Here is an 18,179-nt window from a genome sequence, read left to right on the forward strand (position 1 = left end):
CCCTTCACATGAGGTGGCCAAAGTATTGGAGCTTCAGCTTCAGCATCAGTCCTTCCAATGAATATTCAGAGTTGATTTCCTTTAGGACTGACTGGTTTGATCTCCTTGCTGTCCAAGGGACTCCCAAGGGTTTTTCTTGACAGAAAGTAAACCAACAAAAATATAAATCCTTCCCTATAGTGTCCAGAGGTAACACAACACTCGGGACCACTTGATTTTACCCCAGTGACCCGATTTGGACTTCTAATCTCCAGGACTACAAAATAACAAATTTGTATTGTTTTAAGTCAATACATCTGTGGTACTTTGTTACAGTTGTTGTTTAGTTGCTCAGTTGTGCCCAACTGTTTGTGACCCCATAAACTACAGCGCACCAGGCTTTCCTGTCCTTCACTATTTCATGGAGTTTGCTCAAACTCATTGGTTACAGTAGTAATATGAAACTGTGAGACCATATTATCTACAGCTTGATTGTACTTTTAATTTTGTTCTAACTTTCTAGTAGGTTTCTAGTGTAGGAACCCACTAGAATACATTAAGCAGGAAAATAATACAATATCATTTGTGATTTATAGTATTCTAGCTGATTAATGGAGAATAGACAACACGGAGTTGTTAGTGCAAGTAGGAGACTAGTGATGAGGCTATTGAATAGAAAAAAGAAGATATGGACTTTAGATCAAAGGAAATGAGGGCCTGGGCAAGGATTATACCTATGCATGGTGCCATATAGTTAAGTTAAAGCTATATTTTAAGAGTAGATCCATCTGTATTATTAATGTAAGCTGTGTATTATAGGTAATTACACAAAACACCTAAAATTGGTAACTGAGGGTTGAGAAAAAGATTTGGAAATTAGTGAATACATGCTAATTATATTCATAAGACTTGAATATTTCACTAGACCATAGATGAAAAATAAAAGAGCTAGAAAGCTACACTGTGAAGTTTTCTAACATTTAGGGTTTGAAACAAGGAGGATGATTCAGGAAATTAGAAACATAAAGAATGAACAGTGAAGTAAACGGAAACTTAGTGGAAAGTAGGAGTGATCAATTGTTTCAAATACTGCTTAAAATCAAGTAAGATGATAAAATGAAAATCTTGAATTGATCATTGTCACTTAGGGATATTTTGTCTCCTTGACATAGATAGACTAAATAGACTCATGGGGACTGATTCTTCTTTGGCTGGTTTTGAGAAGGAAAAATCAAATAGTAAAGCTGGTAAGTGGTTAATCTTTAACTGTTTGCCTACATATCAAGAATATCCATTATCCAATAATTTCATAAAAATATTTGGAGGAAGTAAAAGAAGCACATCACTTAAAGACAAAATATTTTGGTGAAAAAAGAAAAGTGCTGGACTCTAATCCAGTATTCAATGACACTTTGAGAAGTTTAGGAGAGTCACTTAACATTTTTGAGCCCAGAGAAAATTGGACTGTAGTTTTAAAGGGTACTTTTAACTCTTAACAACTACTGTGAAGTTTTTCACTTCTCTATAATTAACAACACTTCTTCTCTGCCATCTTACAAAAAGAAATGCCATTATGACTCAGTGTCATAATTAACTCCATTTAGAACTTGAATTGACTTTAATAGCATTTATAAAGTTCAGCCAAGATAAAAATGGTGTTATCTGTTTATCTGAACAGTTTTAAGCAATTATTTATTTAATAAAAGTTTCAGATAGAAACAGAGGTATTATATATGTTAATTGCTTGTAACTCATCCAGCCTGGCATTTCTTATGGCATGCTCGGCATATAGATTAAACAAACAGGGTAACAGAAGACAGCCCAGACAACTGCTTTCTCAACTTGAACCAATCAATTCTTCCATACAGGGTTCTGACTTTTGCTTATTGAACCACATGCAGGTTTCTCAGGAGAAAGGTAAGATGGTCTGGTATTCCTATCTCTTCAAGAGCTTTACACAGTCTGTTATGATGCACACAATCAAAGGCTTTGGTGTAGTCAATGTAACAGAGGTAGATTTATTTCTGGAATTCCCTCGGTTCAGTTCAGTTCAGTTTAGTGGCTCAATCATGTACAGCTCTTTGAGACCCCATGAACTGCAGCACACCAGGCCTCCCTGTCCATCACCGACTCCCTGAGTTCACCCAAACCCATGTCCATTGAGTCGGTGACACCATCTCATCCTCTGTTGTCTCCTTCTCCTTCTCCTTCTACCCCCTCAATCTTTCCCAGCATCAGGGTCTTTTCAAATGAGTCAGTTGTTCACATCAGGTGGCCAAAGTATTGGAGTTTCAGCTTCAACATCAGTCCTACCAATGAACACCCAGGACTGATCTCCTTTAGGATGGACTGGTTGGATCTCGTTGCAGTCCAAGGGACTCTTGAGAGTCTTCTCCAACACCACAGTTCAAAAGCATCAATTCTTTGGCATTCAGCTTTCTTTATAGTCCAACTCTCACATCCATACATGACCACTGGAAAAAACATAGCCTTGACTAGATGGACCTTGGTCGACAAAGTAATGTCTCTGCTTTTCAATATGCTGTCTAGGTTGGTGATAACTTTCCTTCTAAGGAGTAAGAATCTTTTAATTTCATGGCTGCAATCACCATTTACAGTGATTTTGGAGCCCAGAAAAATAAGGTCAGCCACGGTTTCCACTCTTTCCCAATCTATTTGCCATGAAGTGATGGGACTGGATGCCATGATTTTAGTTTTCTGAATGCTGAGCTTTAAGCCAAATTTTCACTCTCCTCTTTCACTTTCATCAAGAGCCTCTTTAGCTCTTCTTCACTTTCTGCCATTGGGGTGGTGTCTTCTGCATATCTGAGGTTATTGATATTTCTCCCGGCAATCTTGATTCCAGCTTGTGCTTCCTCCAGCCCAGCGTTTCTCATGATGAATTCTGCAGATAAGTTAAATAAGCAGGGTGACAATATACAGCCTTGATGTACTCCTTTTCCTATTTGGAACCAGTCTGTTTTTCCATGTCCAGTTCTAACTGTTGCTTCCTGACCTGCATATAGGTTTCTCAAGAAGCAGGTCAGGTGGTTTGGTATTCCCATCTCTTTCAGAATTTTTCACAGTTTCTTGTGATCCACACAGTCAAAGGCTTTGGCATAGTCAATAGAGCAGAAACAGATGTTTTTCTGGAACTCTCTTGCTTTTTCAATGATCCAGCAGATGTTGGCAATTTGATCTCTGGTTCCTCTGCCTTTTCTAAAACCAGCTTGAATATCTGGAGTTTCACTATTCACATATTGCTGAAGTCTGGCTTGGAGAATTTTGAGCATTACTTTACTAGTGTGTGAGATGAGTGCAATTGTGCGGTAGTTTGAGCATTCTTTGGGATAGCTTTTCTTTGGGATTGGAATGAAAACTGACATTTTCCAGTCCTGTGGCCACTGCTGAGTTTTCCAAATTTGCGGACATATTGAGTGCAGCACTTTCACAGCATCATCTTTCAGTATTTGAAAGAGCTCAACTGGAATTCCATCACCTCCACTAGCTTTGTTAATAGTGATTTTTCCTAAGGCCCATTTCATTTCACATTCCAGGATGTCTGGCTCTAGGTGAGTGATCACACCATTGTGATTATCTGGGTCATGAAGATCTTTTTTGTAATTCTGTGTATTCTTGCCACCTCTTCTGAATATCTTCTGCTTCTGTTAGGTCCTTACGATTTATGTCCTTTATTAAGTGCATCTTTGCATGAAATGTTCCCTTGCTATCTCTAATTTTCTTGAAGTGATCTCTAGTCTTTCCCATTCTATTGTTTTCCTCTATTTCTTTGCATTGATCACTGAGGAAGGCTTTCTTATCTCTCCTTGCTATTCTTTGGAATTCTGCATTCAAATGGATATATCTTTCCTTTTCTCCTTTGCCTTTCACTTCTCTTCTTTGCACAGCTATTTTGCCTTTTTGCATTTCTTTTTTTGGGGGGTGATGGTCTTGAGCCCTTTCTCCTGTACAATATCATTAACCTCATCCATAGTTCATCAGGCACTCTGTCTATCAGATCTAGTCCCTTAAATCTATTTCACACTTCCACTGTATAATCGCTGGAATTCCCTAGCTTTCTCTATGATCCAGTGAATGCTGGCAATTCGATCTCTGGTACCTCCTCCTTTTCTGAACCTAGCTTGGAAATCTGGAAGTTTTTGGTTCACATAATGCTGAAGCCTATCTGCAAGATTTTAATCATGACCTTCGTAGGATTGGGGATGAGCGCAACTTCCCAATGGTTAGCACATTGTTTAGTACTGACCTTCTTGGAATTGGGATGAAGACTGACATTTTCCAGTCATGTGGCCACTGCTGGGTCTTCCAGGTTTGCTGACATAATGAATGCAACACACTGATGATGTGATCCTTTGGGGTTATAAATAGTTCTACTGGAATTCTGTTGCATCCACTAGCTTTATTAATAGCACTGCTTCCTAAGGCCCTCTTGATTTTCCTCTCCAGAATGTCTGGCTCTGGGTGGCTGACAACACCATCAAACAATCTGGTTAATTTATATCTTTTTTATACAGTTCTTCCACATTCTTTCCATCTCTTCTTGATCTCTTCAACATCTACTAGGTCTCTACCATTTATTTCCTTTATTGTGCCCATCTTTGGGAAAAATGTTCCCCTGATAGCTCCAATTTTCCTGAATAGATCTCTAATCTTTCCTCTTCTGCTATTTTCTTCTAGTTTTCCCCTTCTGCTATTTTCTTCTAGTTTTATAAACTGTTCATTGAAGAAGGCCTTCTTTTCTCTCTGTGCTGTTCTTTGGAAATCTGTGTTTAGTTGGATATACCTTCCCATTTCTCCATTGCTTTTTACTTCTCTTCTTTATTTAGCTATTTATAAGGCCTCTTCAGATAACCTCTTTGCCTTCTTACTTTTCTTTTTATTTTGGGATGGTTTTGTTTACTGCCTCCTACACGATATTACAGACTTCCATCCATAATTCTTCAGGTACTCTAGCTACCAGATTTAATCCCTTGAATCACCAAGTGATTAATTTACACAGGAGAAGAATCAACAACCTCAGATATGCAGATGATACCACCCTAGTGGCAGAGAGTGAAGAGGAACTAAGGAGCCTCTTGATAAGGGTGAAGTAGGAGAGTGAAAGAGTGAGCTTAAAGCTAAATATTTAAAAAAAACAAAGATCTTGGCATCTGGCCCCATTACGTCATGGCAAATAGAGAAGGGAAAGGAAGAATTAGTGACAGATTTCCTCTTCTTGGGCTCTAATATCACTGCAGATGATGACTGCAGCCATGAAAACAGAAGATGTTTGCTTTTTGGCAGGAAAGCTATGACAAACCTAGACAGTGTGTTTAAAAGCAGAGACATTACTCTGACAACAAAGATCCGAAGGGTCAAGACAATGGTCTTCTCCATGGTCATGTATGATTGTGACAGCTGGGCTGTAAAGAAGGCAGAGCACCAAAGAATTGATGCCTTGGAATTGTGGTGCTGAAGAAGACTCCTGAAAGTCTCTTGGACAGCAAGGAGGTCAAACCAGTAAATCTTAAGGTAAATCAACTCTGAATACTCATTGGAAAGACTGATGCTGAAGCTGTTCAATTCAGTTGTTCAGTAGTGTCTGACTCTTTGTGACCACACAGATTGCAGCACACCAGGCTTCCCTGTCCATCACCAACTCCCGGAGCTTACTCAAACTCATGTCCATATCATCCTCTGTCATCCCCTTCTCCTCCTGCCTTCAGTTTTTTCCAGAATCAGGGTATTTTCCGTAGAGTCTGTTCTTCACATCAGGTGGCCAAAATATTGGAGTTTCAGCTTCAGCATCTGTCCTTCCAAATATTCAGGATCGGTTTCCTTTATGATCGACTGGTTGAATATCCTTGCAGTCCGAGGGACTGTCAAGAGTCTTCTCCAATACCACAGTCTGAAGCATCAGTTCTTCAGCACTCAGCTTTCTATATAGTCCAACTCTCACATCCATACATGACTACTGGAAAAACCACAGCTTTGACTAGATGGACTTTTATCAGCAAAGTCATGTCTCTAATTTTTAATATGCTGTCTAGGTTGGTCATAACTTTTCTTCCAAGGAGCAAGCGTCTTTTAATTTCATTGCTGCAGTCACCATCTGCAGTGATTTTGGATCCCCCAAATTTAAAGTCTATCACTGTTTCCACTGTTTCCTCATTTATTTGCCATGAAGTGAAGGGACCAGATGCCATGATCATTAGTTTTCTGAGTATTGAGTTTTAAGCCAACTTTTTCACTCTCCTCTTTTACTTTCATCAAGAGGCTCTTTAGTTTCTCTCACTTTCTGCCATATCTGAGGTGTCTGCATATCTGAGTTATTGATATTTCTCCCAGGAATCTTGATTCCAGCTTGTGATTCATTGAGCCACACATGTTGCATGATGTACTCTGCCTATAAGTTAAATAAGCAGGGTGACAATATACAGCCTTGACATATTTCTTTCCTGATTTAGGACCAGTCTGTTGTTCCATGTCCAGTTCTAACTGTTGTTTTTGACCTGCATACAGATAATCAGAAGGCAGGTAAGGTGGTCTGGTATTCCCATCTCTTGAAGAATTTTCCACAATATGTTGTGATCCATACAGTCAAAAGGTTTGGTGTAGCCAATAAAGCAGAAGTAGATGTTTTTCTGGAACTCTCTTGGTTTTTCAATGATCCAATGGATGTTGACAATTATATATCCAGTTCCTCTGACATTTCTAAATCCAGCTTGAACATCTGGAAGTTCTCAGTTCATGTACTGTTGAAGCCTGGCTTGGAGAACTTTGAGCATTACTTTGCTAGTGTGTAAGATGACTGCAGTTTTACAGTAGTTTGAACACCGATGGCATTGCCTTTCTTTGAGATTGGAATGAAAACTGACCTTTTCCAGTCCTGTGGCCACTGTTGAGTTTTCCAAATTTGCTGGTATATTGAGTGCAGCACTTTCACAACATCATCTTTTAGGATTTGAAATAGCTCAACTGGAATATCATCATGTCCACTAGCTTTGCTCATAGGCCCACTTGACTTCACATTCCAGGATATCTGGCTCTAGGTGAGTGATCACACCATCGTGGTCATCTGAGTCATGAATATCTTTCTTGTATACTTCTGTGTATTCTTGCCACTTCTCCTTAATATCTTCTTTTTCTGTTAAGTCCATACCATTTCTGTTCTTTATTGTGCCCATCTTTGAATGATATATTCCCTTGGTATCTCTAATTTTATGAAGACATATCTAGTCTTTCCCATTCTATGGATTTCCTCTATTTCTTTCCATTGATCACTGAAGAAGGCTTTCTTATCTCTCCTTCTATTCTTTGGAACTCTGCATTCAAATGGATGTATCCTTCCTTTTCTCCTTTGCCTTTAGCTTCTCTTCTTTTCTTAGCTATTTGTAAGGCCTCGTCAGACAATCATTTTGCCTTTTTGCATTTCTTTTTCTTGTGGGTGGTCTTGATCACTGCCTCCTGTATAATGTCACGAACCTCCATCCATAGTTCTTCAGGCATTCTGTCTATCAAAACTAATTCCTTGAATCTATTTGTCACTTCCACTGTATAATCATAAGGGATTTGATTAGGTCATACCTGAATGGTCTAGTGTTTTTCCCTACTTTCTTCAATTTAAGTCTAAATTTGCCAATAAAGAGTTCATGATCTGAGTCACAGCTAGCTCCTGGTCTTGTTTTTGCTGACTGTATAGAGTTTCTCCATTTTGACTGCAAAGAATATAATCAGTCTGATTTCGGTATTGACCATCTGGTGATGTCCATATGTAGAGTCTTTTCTTGTGTTGTTGGAAGAGTGTGTTTGCTACGACAAGTGTGTTCTCTTGGAAAAATTCTGTTAGCCTTTGCCCTGCTTCATTCTGTACTCCAAGGCCAAATTTGCCGGTTACTCCAGGTATCTCTCGGAGAAGGCAATGGCACCCCACTCCAGTATTCTTGCCTGGAAAATCCCATGGATGGAGGAGCCTGGTAGGCTACAGTCCATGGGGTTGCTAAGAGTCGGACACGACTGAGCGACTTCACTTTCACTTTTCACTTTCATGCATTGGAGAAGGAAATGGCAACCCACTCCAGTGTTCTTGCCTGGAGAATCCTAGGGATGGGGGAGCCTGGTGGGCTGCCATCTATGGGGTCACAGAGAGTTGGACATGACTGAAGCGACTTAGCAGCAGCAGCCAGGTATCTCTTGAGTTCCTACTTTTGCATTCCAATCCCCTATAATGAAAAGGACATTTTTTGAATGTTGGTTCTAGAAGGTCTTGAATGTCCTCATAGAACCATTCAACTTCAGCTTCTTCAGGATTACAGGTTCACGCATAGCCTTAGATCACTGTGATATTGAATGGTTTGCCTTGGAAACAAACAGAGATCATTCTGTCATTTTTGAGATTGCACCCAAGAACTTCATTTCAGACTCTTTTGTTGACTATGAGGGCTAATCCATTTATTCTAAGGGATTCTTACCCACAGTAGTAGATATAATGGTCATCTGAGTTAAATTCACCCATGTCAGTCCATTTTAGTTTGCTGATCCCGAAAATGTTGATGTTCACTCTTGCCATCTTCTATTTGACCACTCTGATTTACCTTGATTCATTTCCATTTCCTATGCAATATTATTCTTTACATCATTGGACTTTACTTCCACAACCAGTCACATCCATAACTGGGTGTTGGTTTTGCTTTGGCTTTGTCTCTTCATTCTTTCTGGAGTTATTTCTCCACTCTTCTCCCTTAGCATATTGGGTACCTACTGACCTGGGGCATTCATCTTTCAGTGTCATATCTTTCTGCCTTTGCATACTATACATGGGGTTCTCAAGAATATTGAAGTGATTTCCCATTCCCTTCTCAAGTGGACCATATTTTGTCAGATCTCCCCACCACCGATCGTCCATCTTGGGTGGCTCTACATATCATGGCTCATAGTTTCATTGAGTTAGACAAAGCTGTCATCCAGGTGATCAGTTTAGTTAGTTTTCTGTGATTGTGGTTTTCATTCTGTCTGCTTTCTGAGACATAAGGATAAGAGGCTTATGGAATCTTCCTGATGGGAGAGACTGACTGTGGGGGAAACTGGGTCTTGTTCTGATTAGCAGGGCCATGCTCAGTAAATCAAGGAATACTCCATGGAAATACTGATGCTGTAGCTGAAACTCCAGTATTTTGGTCATTTAGTTCCGACAGCTGAATCATTGGAAATGTCTCTGATGCAGGGAAAGATTGAGGCCTGAAGGAGACCGGGGCATGAGAGGATGAGATGGCTGAATGGCATCACCAGTGCACTGGACATGAACTTGAGTAAACTTTAGGAGATGGTGATGGACAGAGAGGCCTGGTGTGCTGCAGTCCATGGGGTCACAAAGAGTTGGACACAACTGGGTGACTGAACAGCAACAATGAACAGTAACAACTTGATTAATTTGAATCATTTTAGTTTTAAATGCCAAATGTGTAGTATTGCATATAAGAGTAGATTTTAAAAGATTTGTGTCTGTGTATTTATTTGACTTGAATATGTACACATCTAGAATATAGAAAATATTCAATTTTAGAACTTCAGAATATGTTAAAATAGATGAGTTTGTAGCAAGTAGTATAGTTTGCTCGTTTATCCAAAATTTATTTCCACTTCAAGAATGTATGAATTAAATATGTTTGTATTTGTCTGTTTTATCTTTTAAAATTTTCTCTGCATTTTGAATGCACAGAGATCTAGAAAATACATGGAGTATATTCATGCAAAATGTAATAAAACTATTCAACATATTTTCTTTTCTGCCTGACAGAATTATAGCTTGCTTGTAGGAAAAAATGTAGCTTAGAAAAAATTAAAATGACAATGTTGATCATAATATTTCTTTCTTTTTCTAGGAAGTTCTCAGAAAATATACCTGTATAAATCATAATATTCTAAATAAATTTTCACCCTTCTTCTTTACAGCTTCTTCCCCACTAAAAAAAATACTTTTTTAACTTCTTTCATCATAATTCTTTCATCATAATTTTTTGTTGAAGCTATACAAGTGGAAATTAAAAATTGAGGGCTATGTTTACCAGTGTTTGACATCAACATGGCTGCCAGATCATACCACATTAATATTGCTTTACTATCTTAGAGAGTAATATTATGCTACAACATCATGTTAAATATTGGCCCAAAATACGGTGTAGTAAAAATCCATACTTTGGAGCCAATCACTATAAAATATGGATCTTTTAGTGTCAGATCAGAACAGATCAGTCACTCAGTCGTGTCTGACTCTTCGTGACCCAATGAATTGCAGCACGCCAGGCCTCCCTGTCCATCACCAACTCCCAGAGTTCACCCAGACTCACATCCATCAAGTCAATGATGCCATCCAGCCATCTCATCCTCTGTCGTCCCCTTCTCCTCTTGCCCCCAATCCCTCCCAGCATCAGAGTCTTTTCCAATGAGTCAACTCTTTGCATGATGTGGCCAAAGTACTGGACTTTCAGCTTTAGCATCATTCCTTCCAAAGAAATCCCAGGGCTGATCTCCTTCAGAATGGACTGGGTGGATCTCCTTGCAGTCCAAGGGACTCTCAAGAGTCTTCTCCAACACCACAGTTCAAAAGCATCAATTCATTGGCGCTCAGCCTTGTTCACAGTCCAACTCTCACATCCATACACGACCACTGGAAAAACCATAGCCTTGACTAGACGAAACTTTGTTGGTAAGGTAATGTCTTTGATTTGAATATGCTATCTAGGTTGGCTATAACTTTCCTTCCAAGGAGTAAGCGTCTTTTAATTTCATGGCTGCAGTCACCATCTGCAGTGATTTTGGAGCCCAGAAAAATAAAGTCTGACACTGTTTCCACTGTTTCCCCATCTATTTCCCATGAAGTGATGGGACTGGATGCTATGATCTTGGTTTTCTGAATGTTGAGCTTTAAGCCAACTTTTTTACTCTCCACTTTCACCTTCATCAAGAAGCTTTTGAGTTCCTCTTCACTTTCTGCCATAAGGGTGGTGTCATCTGCATATCTGAGGTTATTGATATTTCTCCCTGCAATCTTGATTCCAACTTGTGTTTCTTCCAGTCCAGCGTTTCTCATGATGTACTCTGCATATAAGTTAAATAAACAGGGTGACAATATATAGCCTTGACTAACTCCTTTTCCTATTTGGAACCAATCTGTTGTTCCATGTCCAGTTCTAACTGTTACTTCCTGACCTGCAAACAAATTTCTCAAGAGGCAGATCAGGTGGTCTGGTATATGAGGACACAATAGCTCAGTTCAAAATACAATCCTTTGAATGGGAGGGGCCAGACAATACCTCATTGAATCCTTATGCATTTTTTTGTCATTACGCCGACTAGATACTCCAGTAAAATTTTGAATAGAAGAGGTAAAAGTTAACATACTTACTGTTTCCAATTATAATGGGAAGTGTTCAATAGTGTACTGCTAGGTAGTTGTTAGTTGTAGTGTATATGTATGCCCTTTATTATATCAAGAAACTTTCATTCTAAAAGAAGTCATCAAAATAAGGTAATAATTAGTAACTCTAAATATTGAAATGTTTTTTAAATTCTGGCCTTTAGTTTCCTTGTATGCTTATGATAGGTATGCAAATATATATGATTCCTGTGTCAAGTAATTGGACAATAACATTTATGCAATTTTACCCAATGATTTTAATAAAGTGGAGAAAGATAACACAGAGGAAATGTTTATATAGAATTGTTAAAAGTCAAATTAAAATATATTAAGAATGGCTCAGTGTAAAGAATCTGCCTGCCAATGTAGGAGACCCAGGTTTAATCCTTGGATCAGAAAAATTCCCTGGAGAAGGAAAAAGCAACCTACTCCAGTATTCTTGCCTGGGAAATCCCATGGACAGCGGGGCCTGGCAGGCTATATAGTCCATGGAGTCACAGAAGAGTCAGACACAACTTAGCAACTAGACAACAAAAAGATGATATAATAAAAGAAGCAGATAATGAACACCCCTCTGAGATTTCTAAAAGAAATATAACAATGCAGTCTCAGTGCTTCAAACTACTAATTAAGACTTCATGATACTTCCAATGTCTTGAATCCTCTCCCTCCTTAAATTTTATAACTGATGAAATTCTACCTTCAATTTAAATGTCACATCTCAGATCTAAATAAGTAATTCACATTTGCATGTAGCCTTCATGCATTTTGGTCCAAATTGCAGTTTTGTTAGAAGTAGTCCTACTGCTCTGGGAGTCTGTAGAGCAAAGTGGCTATAAGTATGCTTTCTGCAGCTTTACCACCTGATTTAAAGTCCTACTCCCACTGTGTCTAAAAAAATTGTATAATCTTAGCCATGTTATTGGAACTCTCTGGGCTTCATTTTCTTATGAAATGAGATTTGAAAAACAAAAGCATCAATGCCACAGAGGATACGAGGATTCAATTAGTTAATGTCTTTGAACCTTTCAACCAATATCACTCACTTAAGTATTCTTACTATTAGTGTCATTGTTCATTAGTATTTCTGCCTCCCACATTGGATTGCTGAGGTCCTTAAGCATAATAATCGTCTTTTAATTTTTCAGAAGCTTAGAATAATATTTCACAGTTTGAACAGGTTAGTTATATATTTATAATGTGGGACATATATTCAGATTCAAATGTAACAAGGATGTAAATATTTTAATATAGTCAATATATTTATTTTTTTATGTTATGGCCATTGTTAGTGGTGCTTTCAGATGTTTCCTTAGAAATGGATCATTTTGAAATAAATGCTTTATTTATGAATGATCAGATGAGTTTCACTATATTTAGGGAATAATTTGGAATTATTTAGTTACTCAATAATCTCTGACTTTATGTAAATATAATTATAGAAAAATTTAAGCTAGAAAGACTTTCAGTTTTACAAAGGTTTGCATATACCTTTCTAAAATATCAAATAATATTCCTAATGCTTACAGGCTTTGTAGATATATTTAATGGGTCTACTGTCTCACACAGAAACCTGATATTCGTGCTGCATAAACCACCTTTGAATGTGATTTAATGCTTCAGCAGGTTTTGAATGTTTTTAAATGATTTTCCAAATTTGGCAAGACCTAATTGTCCATCTGTAGAGTGATTCCTATGTGTACATATGCACTGTTCATATGGTGGCCATAATGGGCACACAAATATTCAACCTAATTAGAACACTCAGGATCTTTGAAATTAGAAAGAGACACTGGGAAATCATCAGTTAAAGTCATATGAGATTGAGAAAATCTGGAGTTAGTTCAAACTGTTTCAGTTTTTGCTGCTCCATATATCACCCTAAGTAAGTTACCCTGCAACTGCTGATACCATCATCACATTAGGGTGATTGGAAAGCTTGTGCTGATAGCTAGTCTCCACCCTCAGAAATTCTAATTTCATTGTTCTAAGAAAGAACTCAAGCAGAAGTAGTGATTGATTCTAAATTGTACTCTAGGTTAAGACTGTTGGTATTGATGAATGATACTAATTCAGCTTCCAAGCCCAGTTCCTACCTCCCTTGAACACCTTATTTGTAAAATGTCTTCTAAAGATACCAAACCCTAATCCCTAGACACTGATAGCATGAGAAGATACTGCTTTCATGATTATGTTACATTCCACAGTTGACCTTTAAAAAAGCAGAGTATCTGGTAGGCTTGAGCTAATCATGAGGGCTCTTAAAACTACCTACACCTGTTGGCAGAAGGAAAGGTTAAATACAGTCAAGGTACAAGAATGATTCACTAAGCTGTTGTTTGGCTTTAAAGATGGGGAAGGCTCTATGAAAAAGAACTGGGACTGATAGCATTTAGAAGCTAACTGCACACCATATTAAAAGCAACTAAGAAATGGAGCCCTCAGTAAACCCCAAAGAACTGGATCTTACCAATAACTGGAATAAGTTTGCAAACAAGTTCTTTGTATACTCCAGATAAGAATCCAGCCTGGTTGAGACCCTGCTTTTGGTCTTATGAGATTCTGAGCATAAAACTCTCAAGCCCACCTGGATTTCTGACATACAAACTGAGTTACTAAACGGGTGTTACTTTAAGCCACTAATTTAGTGGTAATTTGTTACTCTGTAATAGAACATTAATATACACCTTAATTTTTTTAAACCTGATCCCCAGGCCTCTTGTGTTTGTTCTTGTATATTAATACACAAAACTTAAGCTGAGATGTTCATATTGGATCTCAAAAATATATCTTAGTTATTCTTTTTCTAGACATGCATGGATATTTCAAGCAAGTATCTTCAAAAAGGGTTGGCTTCAAAATCTACTTGCTGAATTCAGTGTGTATGATGACCTGACTGATTTTATCTAAAACTTCACTCCCAAAGCATGGCTAATTCCTTCATTTAACTCTCAATCTGTTGTTGTGCTGTTGGTTTGTTGCTAAGTCACGTCCAACTCTTGTGACCCCATGGACTATAGCCTGCCAGGCTCCACTGTCCATGGGATTTTCCAGGCAACATTGGAGTGGGTTGTCATTTCCTTCTCCAAGGGAGCTCCCAACACGGGGATCAAACCTGTGTCTCCTACATTGGCAGGCAGGTTCTCTACCACTGAACCACAAGGAAAGCCCAACTCTTAATTACCAGTTAAATTATTTAAAAAACTATTTAATGTGAATATTAGTTTTAAAAATTAAGTTTGCATCACCCACTTTCAACTATAGATATACTTCTACTTTTATTTTAAGTAATTCCATTACCATTTCCTCAATGTTTGGCCTGTATTGTTACACTGACTTCTTTAAAAATATGTATTTGAAAACAGAATAATTTCTGGCTGAATTGGATTATTTTCTTATCTTTCTCTCTCTTTCCCCAGGACTCTTAAAGATATTTAAATGATGTGTAAATACATTCTAAATTTCCCTCATGTATTTTTTTGGTGCTGGGTTTCAATTAACAAAATCATGGTGATGATACACCACTCCAACCCAACAAGCTTAGTTTAGGCTTCTACACTGCTAAATGTACCCTTAAGTGCTGAAACTTGTTTTGTTTTATTGCTTATTTGGATTACAATTTGCCAAATCTTTGTGGTTGGATAAGGTTTGAAAGTCATGGAAGCAGTGGCAATTCAAAAGTGAAAGCTATTTCTAAACTGACTAAAATTCGATTTCTAAAATTGAATTCTAAACTGACTTCTGAGAAACTTTCAGATAGTAGCAATTCTCCACCAGCTGATTCTATTCCTTCCTAGCACTTAAGAACACCTGAAGCTATAGTGCAGTACTCTATAGGCAAAACTGATAGGTTTTTTTTTTTTTTTGGATAGGATTTATAAAAGTATACATTAGAAGTTAATGTAAATGGAATAAAAATGTGTACTGTCTTCTGTTTCTCTTTCATTAACAAAATTCTTTTAAAATTCTTCCAAGTTGCTGTATTTATTATGATTCACGACTTTCAGTTCAGTTCACTCACTTACCCCATGGACTACAACATGCAAGGCCTCCTGTTCCATCACCAACTTGAGGAGTTTACTCAAACTCATGTCCATTGAGTAAGTGATGGTATCCAACCATCTCATCCTCTGTTGTCCCCTTCTCCTCCTGCCTTCAATCTTTCCCAGTATCAGGGTCTTTTCAAATGACTCACTTCTTCCCAAAAGGTGGCCAAATTATTGGGGCTTCAGCATCAGTCCTTCCAATGAATAATTGGGACTGATTTACTTTAGGATGGACTGGTTTGATCTCCTTGAAGTCCAAGGGACTCTCAAGAGTCTTCTTCAACACCACAGTTCAAAAGCATCAATTCTTCAGTGCTCAGCTTTCTTTATAGTCAAACTCTCACATCCATATATGATTACTGGAAAAACCATGGCTTTGACTAGACAGACCTTTGTTGGCAAAGTAATGTCTCTGCTTTTTAATATGCTGTCTAGGTTGGTCATAACATTGCTTCCAAGGAGCAAGGTCTTTTAATTTCAAGGCTGCAATCACCATCTGCAGTGATTTTGAAGTCCAAAAAAATACAGTCTTTCACTGATTCCATTGTTTCTTCATCTATTTGCCATGAAGTGATGGGACCAGATGCCATGATCTTAGTTTTCTGAATGTTGAACTTTAAGCCAACTTTTTAACGCTTCTCTTTCATTTTCATTGAGGCTCTTTAGTTCTTCTTCACTTTCTGTGATTAGTGTGGTGTCAATGTACAATGTCACGAACGTCCATCCATGGTTCTTCAGTCACTCTATTAGATATAATCTCTTGAATCTATTTGTCACTTCCATTGTATGTCATCTGCATATCTGAGGTTACTGATATTTCTCCCAGCAATCTTGATTCCAGCTTGTGCTTCAGACAGTCCAGCATTTCTCATGATGTACTACTCTGCATATAAGTTAAATAAGCAGGGTGTCAATAAACAGCTATGTCATATTCCTTTCCAATTTGGAACCAGACTATTGTTCAATGTACAGTTCTAACTGTTGTTCATGACCTGCATATGGATTCCTTAGGAGGCAGGTCAGGTGGTCTGGTATTTCCATCTCTTTAAAAATTTTCCACAATTTGTTGTGATACACATAGTCAAAGGCTTTGGAGTAGTTAAAAAAACAGAACTAGATGTTTTTTCTGGAACACTTGCTTTTTCAATGATTCAACAGATGTTGGAAATTTGATCTCTGGTTCCTCTGCCTTTTCTAAATCCAGTTTGAACATCTGGAAGTTCATAGTTCATGCACTGTTGAAGCCTGGCTTGGAGAATTTTGAGCATTACTTTACTAGCATTCAAAATGAGTGCAATTTTGTGGTAGTTTGAGCATTCTTTGGCATTGCCTTTCTTTAGGATTGGAATGAAAACTGACCCTTCCAGTCCTATGGCCACTGCTGAGTTCTCCAAATTTGCTGAAATATTGAGTGCAGCACTTTCACAGCATCATCTTTTAGGTTTTGAAATAGCTCAACTGGAATTCTATCATTTCCACTAGCTTTGTTTGTAGCGATATTCCTAAGGCCCACTTGACTTCACATTTAAGTATATCTGGCTCTAGATGAGTGATCACACCATTGTGGTTATCTGGATCATGAAGATCTTTTTTGTACAGTTCTTCTGTGTATTCTTGCCACCTCTTCTTAATATCTTCTGCTTCTATTAGGTCCATACCATTTCTGTTCTTTATTGTGCCCATCTTTGCATGAAGTTTTCCTTTGGTATCTCTAATTTTGTTGAGATCTCAAGTCTTTCCCATTCTATTGTTTTCCTCTATTTCTTTGCACTAATCACTGAGGAAGGCTTTTTTATCTCTGCTTGCTATGCTTTGGAACTCTGCATTCAAAAGTTTATCTTTCATTTTCTTCTTTGCCTTTTGCTTCTCTCTTTTTTTTTAATTTTATTTTTAAACTTTACAATATTGTATTAGTTTTGCCAAATATCGAAATGAATCCACTACAGGTATACATGTGTTCCCCATCCTGAACCCTCCTCCCTCCTCCCTCCCCATACCATCCCTCTGGGTCGTCCCAGTGCATCAGCCCCAAGCATCCAGTATCGTGCATCAAATCTGGACTGGCGACTTGTTTCATACATGTTTCAATGCCATTCTCCCAAATCTTCCCACCCTCTCCCTCTCCCACAGAATCCATAAGACTGTTCTATACATCAGTGTCTCTTTTGCTGTCTCGTACACAGGGTTATTGTTACCATCTTTCTAAATTCCATATATATATGCGTTAGTATACTGTATTGGTGTTTTTCTTTCTGGCTTACTTCACTCTGTATAACAGGCTCCAGTTTCATCCACCTCATTAGAACTGATTCAAACGTATTCTTTTTAATGGCTGAGTAATACTCCATTGTGTATATGTACCATAGCTTTCTTATCCATTCATCTGCTGATGGACATCTAGGTTGCTTCCATGTCCTGGCTATTATAAACAGTGCTGCGATGCTTCTCTTTTTTAAACAGCTATTTGTAATGCCTTCTTAGGCAGCCATTTTTCCTTTTTGCATTATTTTTCCTTTGGGATAGTCTTGATCTCTGCCTCCCGTGCAATGTCACAAACCTCCGTCCAAAGGTCTTCACACACTCTGTCTATCAGATCTGATCCCTTCAATCCATTTGTCACTTCCACTGTACAATCGTAAGGGGTTTGATTTAGGTCATACCTGAATGGTCTAATGGTTTTTCCTATTTTCTTCAATTTAAGTCTGAATTTGGCAATAAGGAGTCCATGATCTGAGCCA

Source organism: Bubalus bubalis, chromosome 1 (assembly GCF_019923935.1).
Source record: "Bubalus bubalis isolate 160015118507 breed Murrah chromosome 1, NDDB_SH_1, whole genome shotgun sequence".
NCBI classification, from domain to species: Eukaryota; Metazoa; Chordata; class Mammalia; order Artiodactyla; family Bovidae; genus Bubalus; species Bubalus bubalis.